This window comes from Arachis ipaensis, chromosome B06, assembly GCF_000816755.2.
Source record: "Arachis ipaensis cultivar K30076 chromosome B06, Araip1.1, whole genome shotgun sequence".
Lineage (NCBI taxonomy): Eukaryota > Viridiplantae > Streptophyta > Magnoliopsida > Fabales > Fabaceae > Arachis > Arachis ipaensis.
In genome coordinates, this window is record NC_029790.2 from 72,996,201 (window position 1) to 73,006,398 (window position 10,198).

At 33.3% G+C, this 10,198-nt stretch overlaps 1 long non-coding RNA gene across 1 annotated transcript; it reads left to right on the top strand.

The window, feature by feature from the left end:
- LOC110264009 lies at nt 4,149-8,639 on the top strand. Its single transcript, XR_002349739.1, has 2 exons — nt 4,149-4,648; nt 8,570-8,639. It is a non-coding gene; the product is annotated as an uncharacterized LOC110264009 (long non-coding RNA).

Here is a 10,198-nt window from a genome sequence, read left to right on the forward strand (position 1 = left end):
CTATTTGCTTTAATTGTAAGTTAGCTATGTTTTCTTTGTTTGCTTGCTTGTCTGTGTGATTCCACTGGAGGTGGAGGTTTTGGAGGAAAGAGGACGATGGGGGGTTAGGTTAAGATTTTGGTTAAGTTTAGGAATCCGTAGAAAATCACCCTTGTTTATGGATACTGTTTTAAGTCTTCAAGTTTTATAATCTAAGTATCGGAATTCTAGGATTACCTCTGGCTTTTCCAGGACCTTATATATTATATATGTGGGCACCTTAACCATACTGAGAACCCTTGGTTCTCATCCCATATGATATTATTGTTTTTCAGATACAGGTCAAGATACGCCTCGCTAGCCGTTTGAATTTCTATTGCAGCGAAGATAGGAGTCTGGGCTTTTATATTTTATTTTGTATATATATACATATCTATATGCTTAGACTTTTCCTTCTACGTATTATACCTTGGTGCCTCATAGAGGCTTTTGTTGGAGAACTAGGGTTTATTTTGAGAACTTTAGATTTGGGATTATATGTATATATGTATGTAAATATTCTACGGCCAGCCTTAGTTTTGCAGGCTAAGCTTGGAGCTTGATTACTATGTATCCTTGGTCCTCTATTCTTTTGTATATATGTATTTATTTGCACTTAAGCTTTTCATCATACCCCAGTAAACGTTATTCATGAGCGTAACGCTTTTGTTTTAACTTATCTTCAAAAGGTTCATAGATATAAATCTTTTTCAACTATATTATATATAATATTTTAATTTAGAGGTCATAATACCACACCACCTTAGTTTTATGACTTAAGCATAAAGCTTTTGTTCTAGGGTGTTACATTATGGTATCAGAACAGTTTGTTCCTGTAGAGCCTGAGGAATGGTCTAACTATGCTTCTGAGCATACTCTAGCTATGTGTACATGCTATTCAGGATGTCTACTTGACATATATAGCATAAATGTTCATGAGCATTATCTTTGAAGATTCGAGGAACTAGACCTTAGATATTAAAACTGATCACCTTAATATCAATTGGTTGGTGTGGACAAGACCCAAATGGCATCTAATGGACGCGAGTGAGATGATACGATTGATTTTAGGGTTGTTGCTGTGTGAGCTACTACTGAAAAGGATGGATCGAGTAACTTAAGAATGGTGATGGAGGCGGTGATGGATTAGGTGGAGAGATAACCAAGGACTAGAACTCGTGCAACTGAATAAATGGTCGACAACGTTTAGTGAGAGAGATAAAGAGATTCAAGGAGTGTTCTGGTAGAGTACATGAATGACTAAGATCCTAGTGGCTTATAATCAGAGTAACACTGCGGAAGTGCGTTGAATTTAGTGGTTATAGAATTTTATTGACATGAGAAAGGAGTATTGGAATATGCGAATGGATTTAGGATTGACATAGGATCGAGGAACGGAGAGTGCGTGTATATGGGTTTAGGTTATAATGATTTGACTAAGACTGAGAAATTGAGCAATCGTTCAGTGTCTGAGATAGCTAAGAAGGATTTGAGAACAATTTGACTTAGATAGAACTCTTGAAGGGTAAGAAAGTTTGCAGTCCTTAAAAAAGAACTAGACTAAGTTAAGAGTGAAATAAACGGGTATAGTTAGGCTTGAATTTGATTAAGTTTATGATGTTGTACCTGAGACTAGAGAATGTGAATTTGTGTTTAAATTCATGTTGGGAGAATGGCAAAATGAATGATAAGAGGTTGGATAAATCTAAGGGAGCGTATGTCAAGATTTGAGAGCGAATTTTCGAGGGCAAAAATTTCTGTTAAAAATGACTAGCCAATAAATTAATTATTAAGCAAATAAATTTAAAAATGGAATTTTATGGTTTAGTAAAGTAGAACTAATTAAAACAAGAATTTTGACACTAATTTTAAAAAATTTGGCCTAAAAATGGGCCGAACCGGGCGCGTATTGGGCCCAAGGCCCAACCCAAAACCCATTTAAATGAGTGACACAGCCACTTCATCCCTTCATTCATCATTAAAATCATGATGAAATTGGGAAAGGGAGGAGAAGAAATCTCAAACCTTTGGCTCCAACTTTCATTCCATATAAGTTTTGATCCGAAGCTCCGATTGACGAGCCGTCAGTGGCAACGCGTTTGTCTTGAAATTCTCTATAAAGCCCTCTAATAAATTTGGTAAGGAATTTTCTTTTTCTTATCCAAATCTTTCCTCTTTAGTTTCGAATTTAAGGGATTTTTGGTATTAAGGATTATGTGGTTTTGGTATTTTAGGACCGAATTAACTTGCAGGTATTGTCGGGTTTAGCTCACTTGAGTTAACTCATATTTTCCCTCTGCCTCTGGTTGTGTGATCCCTTCTACTGCTTGCCCTACAGCAGTGCCTTGGCTAACCCCAGGTCCAATAGAAGCAAGCCCTACAGCCAACGCAGCAGCAACAACAGAAGCAGCTGCAATCAGTGGATTCATGATAAGTTCCTCTCATCCAAAAAAGGGGAAATGGTTAATGATACAAGTAACCAATTTTGACTTGAATTTTTTAATTAATAATAAAGATTTATTCAGTCGAAATAATTGAGAAAAAATGAAGAAAAAAAAAGAAAGCATATTTATTGAACTGTTGGAACTACTTCGATATTTCTCTATTTTTCTATTCCCATAGTTTTGTAAATCCGTATAACTTTTGTTCCTATCTTCCCTTAAAATAAAATTTTGGAACTATTCTTTTCTTCTAGAGTTTTCTTGATTCAATTTCGTTAGTCATTCATCAAGATTCAATTCATAATTACAGATGAATATAGAAAGGCTTTATTTTTTTTAATCCCTATCGAAATTGATAGTAGCAGGACAAATTTGGATAACTATATTTATAGTTAGTTTCTAGATAATTCGTTAACATCCAATATCTAGTATCACATATACATGTATTTCTTCTATATCGTAAACCAATTGTTCATGTATTCAATTGGATTCGAGAAGCATTCTTTGAAACCTTTCAAAAGACTTAAAAAAAAGAAAGAGTTATCCTTTAGCTATTATATTATAATTTTATTATATACACACCGGCTTGACTCCTCTTTCAAATCTTAGTCTTAAGTTTTTACTAGCCCTTTTCTTCTTTTTGATTATATCCTCGTTTATATCCATATGGTATAATCAATCTAAAAAAATTCGTTCTACCGAAGAATTGAATCTTTGCAACGAAATATTGAAATTTGAGTGATCTAAATAGAATTTTTATTTATTGTTAAATTGAATATGAATGAAATACAAATATGTTCTAGTTTTATGTAATATCCATTTTAATCACATGTCGTAAATTGAAATATCCTACAAAGTTCAAAGTGAAAGTTCTTAATATTTACATTTACAACATTAATAGACTCTAATCAAATAATATTCAAATTAGATCTATATTATAATGTAAAAAAAATATTTATGTTATAGACTGAATGAACAAAATAAAATACAACAAAAACAACACCAAAAAGTTATTGAAAAAAATTGACAACAAAGATTCATTTTAGTTTAGTAAAAAAATAAATAGGAAAAGATTCATTATTTAAAAGATGTTTTTCCTAATTTTTTTTACATCTCTCAAGTAATCTTTTCTATTTTTTTACCAAATCATATATTTATTTAGGTTTAGACATTACTTAAGGGATCTTATATTGTTTCGAAAAAAAAAAACAGCAACATACTAACCATTTCTTTTTTTTTTCTTTGAATTATACAAATTCAGGATTGTATTCCAGAATACACTTTTGCTTGCAATAGTTTTTCTTTATCAATTCTAACAAAATTTACTATTGTTTACTTTGCTCAAATTTTATCTTTTCGCTTTCTCTATAAAAAAGATACTTAATATGTTGTTCTAATTTATTTTATTAATTTTTGCTACCCTTCTGTACTTGCCCCTGAGAAAACAAAAATCAACTCGAACTCCATCGTGTATTATTCAGATCATCAACCCCTCTCATGTTCCCCAAACACCCAGTTTCAGTAGAACAAAACAAACGATGTCGAGCCAAGAGCACTCCCATTTCCATATACTCGAAAAAATAGTGGATAGAAGAATCCACATCTAATCTAATTATGTCTTTCAAGCCGCACATTACTTCTTCAAAAAATATTTCTCCAAAATGTCCATGAACTGTTGCTCCTGGAGTCGCCAAATAGGTATTATCCGATCCTATTAATATGGAATCCATTTTAACAATTAAAACTTGTCCCGGTTTTAATTTTAGTTCTAGTCCATTTTTTGTTTGAGATAGACATACATTTTCACAAATAAATTGTCCCAGGCTAATTATTGTAATTATTTTTTCATAATATTTAGAATCATAATCATGATGGAGAAAATTCCAATTCAAACGGAATGTATTTAATTTTATGTTGCTGCATGGATCGGGCTTTTAAATTACCTCGGTTTCATCCATTAAAAAATTTTTTAATGCTTGACAATTTTTTTTAACTTGTCCAGTTTCAAATTTTTATTCATTGAGATCTAATTATGAGTTATTAAAAGGTAAACTGAATAAAATTTTGAAACTTGAAGTGCTATTCCTACGGGACCTAATGAATTCTTAATTGAAATTTGAAGATCCTTTTTTATTTTTTTATTCTCTTTTTTATTTTCAGCTCGATGTAGTATTTTACATTGCTAAAAGGTGTAACGACCCAATTTTCAATATGTCTAGATCATATCGGAAATTGAGCGCTATCAATTTGTCTTCCTAATTATTATCTATTATTTATCATATGAGCCTGTTTCGCTGTTAAAAACATAGTTAATTTGCGAGGTATTTTTTTCTTTGAAAACGTTTGGATTAATAGATAGAATCATTCATAATCATTCCACAACTGATAACAGATAAAACACTTACAAACAACCACACATAAATACATCGCAAGCAGTTAATAACATTCAGCGATTCAGCATTTATTAGAGTATAGACTTTTAGTTAGAACATCCCTAGATATAGCTAGATAATAACTATATACATATATACATACAACATCCCAGGCCTTGACCTGTTCAAGAAGTCCCTAAGCTGACGCCCAGGCTAGCCTAGACTCTATACTCACCTAGTCCCTCTAGTGAAAGTATGTTCTAAGTCTTCAAAACTCAAGTCAGGTGGAACGTCATCGAAAGGTAGAACATCATCTGTTACTCCTCTGCACGATCAGACATTGCCATATGACGTCTCTCTGGTATCTCATCAAGTAGCCACACAGCAGGAGTCTCGTACACAGGATTTATGTTAAAGTTCACATACAAATGGGGTGCAGACATTGGCTGGTCTCACAGTATATACATATAAACAGAGAACGAGATTCACCCTAGACTCAGAAGACTACCTAGAGTGGAATCCTTTTTGCAAACGGTCGTCAGTGAACTACGGAAGGGTACTCATGCTTCCATCTGAAGGGGGAAGGGAGAGAGAAGGGGTGAGAACTGGGGAGTTCTTAGTAGGGCCGGGGTTATTAGTTAAGTTCATTAATTCCGTGTTGTTTAGCAGACGAATAGCAAAGTACCGAGAAGTAGTGAACAAAAGATACAGATAAATAGAGAAAATAGAAAAAATAGAAAGCAGAACACAAACAAAAGAATACAAGAAAATAAAATGCAAATACAAAGAATAGAATACAAACAAACAGAGCATACATTCATTCAATAATCATAACAGAGGAAATGCACAACCAAGTATGATGCATGTCTGTCCTATGCAGGACATGAGCTCATGTGTTGGTTTACACCCTACAGCCCGACATTACCTAGGAACAAGTCCCAGATATGGTTTCCCTTTGTGTCCTTAGTGCATACGTGTCGGTGGTAAGAATACCACTCCTTCGTGACTACTAGCAGTCGGCGCAAAGCTTGACCCCATAATATACACACAAGGGGAAACAATGATCCTCAGTTTGTGGGCGTCCCCGATATCAATTCACAAACAAAACAATGATCCTCAGTTCGTGGGTTTCCCCGAGATCAACATACAACAACAAACACGATCCTCAGTTCGTGGGCTATACCCGAGATCAATACTCAACAATACAGTAATCTTCAGTTCGTGGGTTATACCCAAGATCAATACTCAACAATACAGTAATCTTCAGTTCGTGGGTTATACCTGAAATCAATATACAACAGTTCGTGGGTTATTCCCGTAATCAATGGTTATCAGTTCGTGGGTTTTTTCCGCATATAAAATAGTTAACAGTTCGTAGGTTTCCCTGAGATCAATGATCATTTAGTTCGTGGGTACCTCCCGTATTTAACCAATTATTCGTCCGTGGGTTTTACTACTCTTTTCTCTTTGTCTGTTTACTCGGCTCTGATTACTCTTTTCTCTGTATCTGTTTCCTCTGTTCTCATTACTCTTTTCTCTATATCCCTATTACTCTTTTTTTTCTTTATCTCTTTACTTTACTCTAGTTACTCTGTTCTCTGTGTTACTTTATTCTGCTCTGATTTCTCTGTTTAACGTTTGTTTTTAAGGCTTATGTAAATTTCGGAATGAATAGTTAGCCTGTCCCAAGTATAGGTTCATTAAGTCTATACTGAAATAGTTTAACTTTTCATATAATACCTAACTCTAGTCGCAACTCAAGGACTAACTATGTTGTCCTAGTTCGTTCGCTATTCTCTGTCTATTTTTCTGTCGTTAAAACTTTACAGACTTTTCTTTGGTTTTTATCTTTTCTTTAACTTCTTATCTTTCCTTTATCTTTGCCTCAATATCATGTTATTACCACTCCCTAAGTGTTTTATGAAGGTAATTATGAGATTCTGCGCTTAAAGTTGTCTTTCTAAAGCTTTTACAGAAAACTGCCTTTTCCGCATTATTTTATTATTTTTATTAAAAAATTATTTTTAATTAAATATTATTATTTGATATTTTATTATTATTTATTATTTTATCATTAAATTTTTGAAAATTACCTTATTTTTACCTTTAACCTTTAAAATTCACTTTTTACCACCCGTAACTTTTAATATTTCTACTTTAACCATCCTAACTTTCAGAAATTATTAAATAACCCTTCAAACACCAAAATATTTACTTCCTTTCCCTTTCTAAGATCTAAAAGGTGTTCTTCAATGTTCTTCACCACACTCAAAGTGTTCTTTGTGTTCTTAATAAATTCTTCAGATTCTTTCTCTGTTTTCACCCGTTTTTCAGTCTTTTCAGCAACCGATTTTTACCATAATTCAAAATAAAATTGTAGCCACTAAAACCCCATCTTTTCTATATGATTTTAACACAAATTGAACCCCAAATTAGGCCTAGGGTTTCGTTTTTTAGCAGCCACAAGAACACAAGTTCATAGCTTGAATTTCATCAAATTTCATCAAATTTTCACCAAATTTTCACCAAGAATCAATCATATATGCAACCAATTTTTAGCACAGCCAAATCATAAAACATTCACACAACTCAAACACAAATAATCAAGATTAATCTGATTTTGCTGCTCCTAATTCGGTTAGACTTTTAGGTGGTCCTTAAGCACTTTTTCCTCCTAAATCACATTAAGAACAACTTTAAATCCAAAAACCATCAACTGACCAAATCTAACTCAGCACATTAGGAAGGGATTTATCACCTTAGAGTTGCTGGAAATTAATGTTTCTTGGGCCTCAAGTCAAGTTAAGCATGATTCCTAAGGAAGAACATCAAGAAAACACATGTTTGAGCATGTTTCCTTGAAAACCAAATTGAAGAGGGAGGGAGACAGCCATCTCACCTTATTTCCAGACTTGATATATAATTTGGTTATGTAGAGGAAGAAGAGAGGATCATTTTGGTGAAATCGGAATTTTGATTTGAGTTTTAGTTCAGAAGAAATCAAGCTTTGAAGATTAAGTGTTCATAAAGTTTTCTCTCTTTTCTCTCATTTAAATTTTGGCCAAAGGGAGTAAATGAACAGCCTTGGAGTGTCTTGGGGGTGTCAGGAGAGTTGTGATTGGTTGGCTTGGAGGTGGGTTAAAATATTATTAAAATATCTCAGGTGTATAACTACTAAAACTAGGTGTATCAGAACAATTATAAAAACATCTCTAAAAATTATTTTCTGAGCTACTAGCATAAATGACACTAGTAACATATTTATTATGAGAATAAAACATGCATAATGAGGCCTTAGCATTGCTAAAGTCATCAGAGAGTGCTGGTGCTAAGCTGCACTAGTAAACTGTGAACCCGGTTAAATCGATTTCCTGTTTTTAACTAAAACAGACCAAGTAACCTTATAATATCATTCAATCATCTTCTAATACTAATGTAATGATAATATTATACTATTATCTCTCTTCTCTCATGAATCGAGTCCGGTTTGTCAAACTAAGACTATTTACGAAAATCAGAATCAAAACTCCAAACCGATACAGTTAAAAAACTAGGTTCTTTGTGATTGCGTTATCGAGCTTGCCTCAAAAGAGGTTCTAGCTTAAAGATAACATAATGACAATGAGGATTAAGATTTTTTGATGATACATCAGAGGTTTTCCCTTTATTGAACTTCCGGAGGATTCCATGCCTTCAGAAAAGATCGCACATACTCGAAAATCAGGGTTCTTACAAAAGGTCCTATTTCAAAACAATCATATGATGACAAAATTATCATGGATTGGCATTCTGTATTTCTGTTCAACAACACATGAATCGTTTCATGATTTTGGATATGTGATTGTTGAATTTTTTTTTGGAAAGAAATAGGAAAAAATGGATTAATATTGATAGAAAAAAACTAATGAATTTCTATATTTCTTTGGCCAAATTATCGATTAGAGGATTTAGCTTGTATGAATCGCTATTGGTTTGACACCGACAATGAAAACCGTTTCAATATAGTAAGGATACATCTGTACCCACGATTGAGAGGTCGTTAATCTATACTCTATATTTCTTTCTTCAATTTAGCGTAACATATCTGGTATGCGGATACAAATGGATACACGCATAGATGTGCACACATTGTGTTAAATTCTATTAGAATTAATGAGATTTGTGGATGTGGATAAAGAAATGGTTATGATACCATAATTTATGTTTTATTGAATTGAGTATCTTTTTCCAGTTTTTGCGTTTATTCTGCAGAAGCAAATTAGGTCAAAACGGGATGCTATATTATGTTTTTAAATAAAAAGCCTAATGGATATAAAAAAATAAAGTGCACAACTAGGGCATATCATTAATGTAAAGTAGTGGAGAATTATGGGACAAAAAATAAATCCGCTTGGTTTCCGACTTGGTACAACTAAAAGTCATGATTCTCTTTGGATTTTCCGTTATTTAAATTGCGTATCTCCATCACTTGTTGTGATTTATCATTCAATGAATGACTGAAAAAAAGATCCGTGGGTTAGGTCAAATTGAAAAGTTTGTTATTTTTATTTTTTACAAAAAGCAAGGTGAACAGCATTCCAATCTTTTTCTTTATCACCACCACCCAAGAGATTCTTCCCATATTCCAGGAATAGTTTTTAAGTAAATAGCTAAATCATGGATAGGGAACTAACTATGCTAGTGACTACCAAAATTTATTGTAGAAATTGAATTTTCAGGATCAATGATTGGACAATGCAAACTAAAAATGCCATTTCTTAGATAAAGGAAGAGATTACTCGATCCATTTTCGTATCGCTCATAATATATATATATATATATATATATATATTAATTTGATTCAATGATTGGACCATGCAAACTAGAAATGCCATTTCTTGGATAAAGGAAGAGATTACTCGATCCATTTCCGTATCGCTCATAATATATATATTAATTTGAGTACCTATTTCAGATGCATATCCCATTTTTGCACAACAGGGATATGAAAATCCACGAGAAGCGACAGGTCGTATTGTATGTGCCAATTGCAATTTGGCTAATAAGCCCCTGGATATTGATGTTCCACAAACGGTACTTCCCGATAATGTATTTGAAGTGGTTGTTCGAATTCCTTATGATATGCAAATCAAACAAGTTCTTGCTAATGGTAAAGAAGGGACTTTGAATGTCGGGGCTGTTCTTATTTTACCGGAGGGCTTTGAATTGCCTCCCCCGATCGTATTTCACCCAAGATTAAAGAAAAGCTGGGTAATCTCTCTTTTCAAAGCTATCGTCCCACAAAAAAATATTCTTGTGGTAGGTCCTGTTCCCGGCCAGAAATATAGTGAAATCACCTTTCCTATCCTTTCCCCTAATCTCGCTACT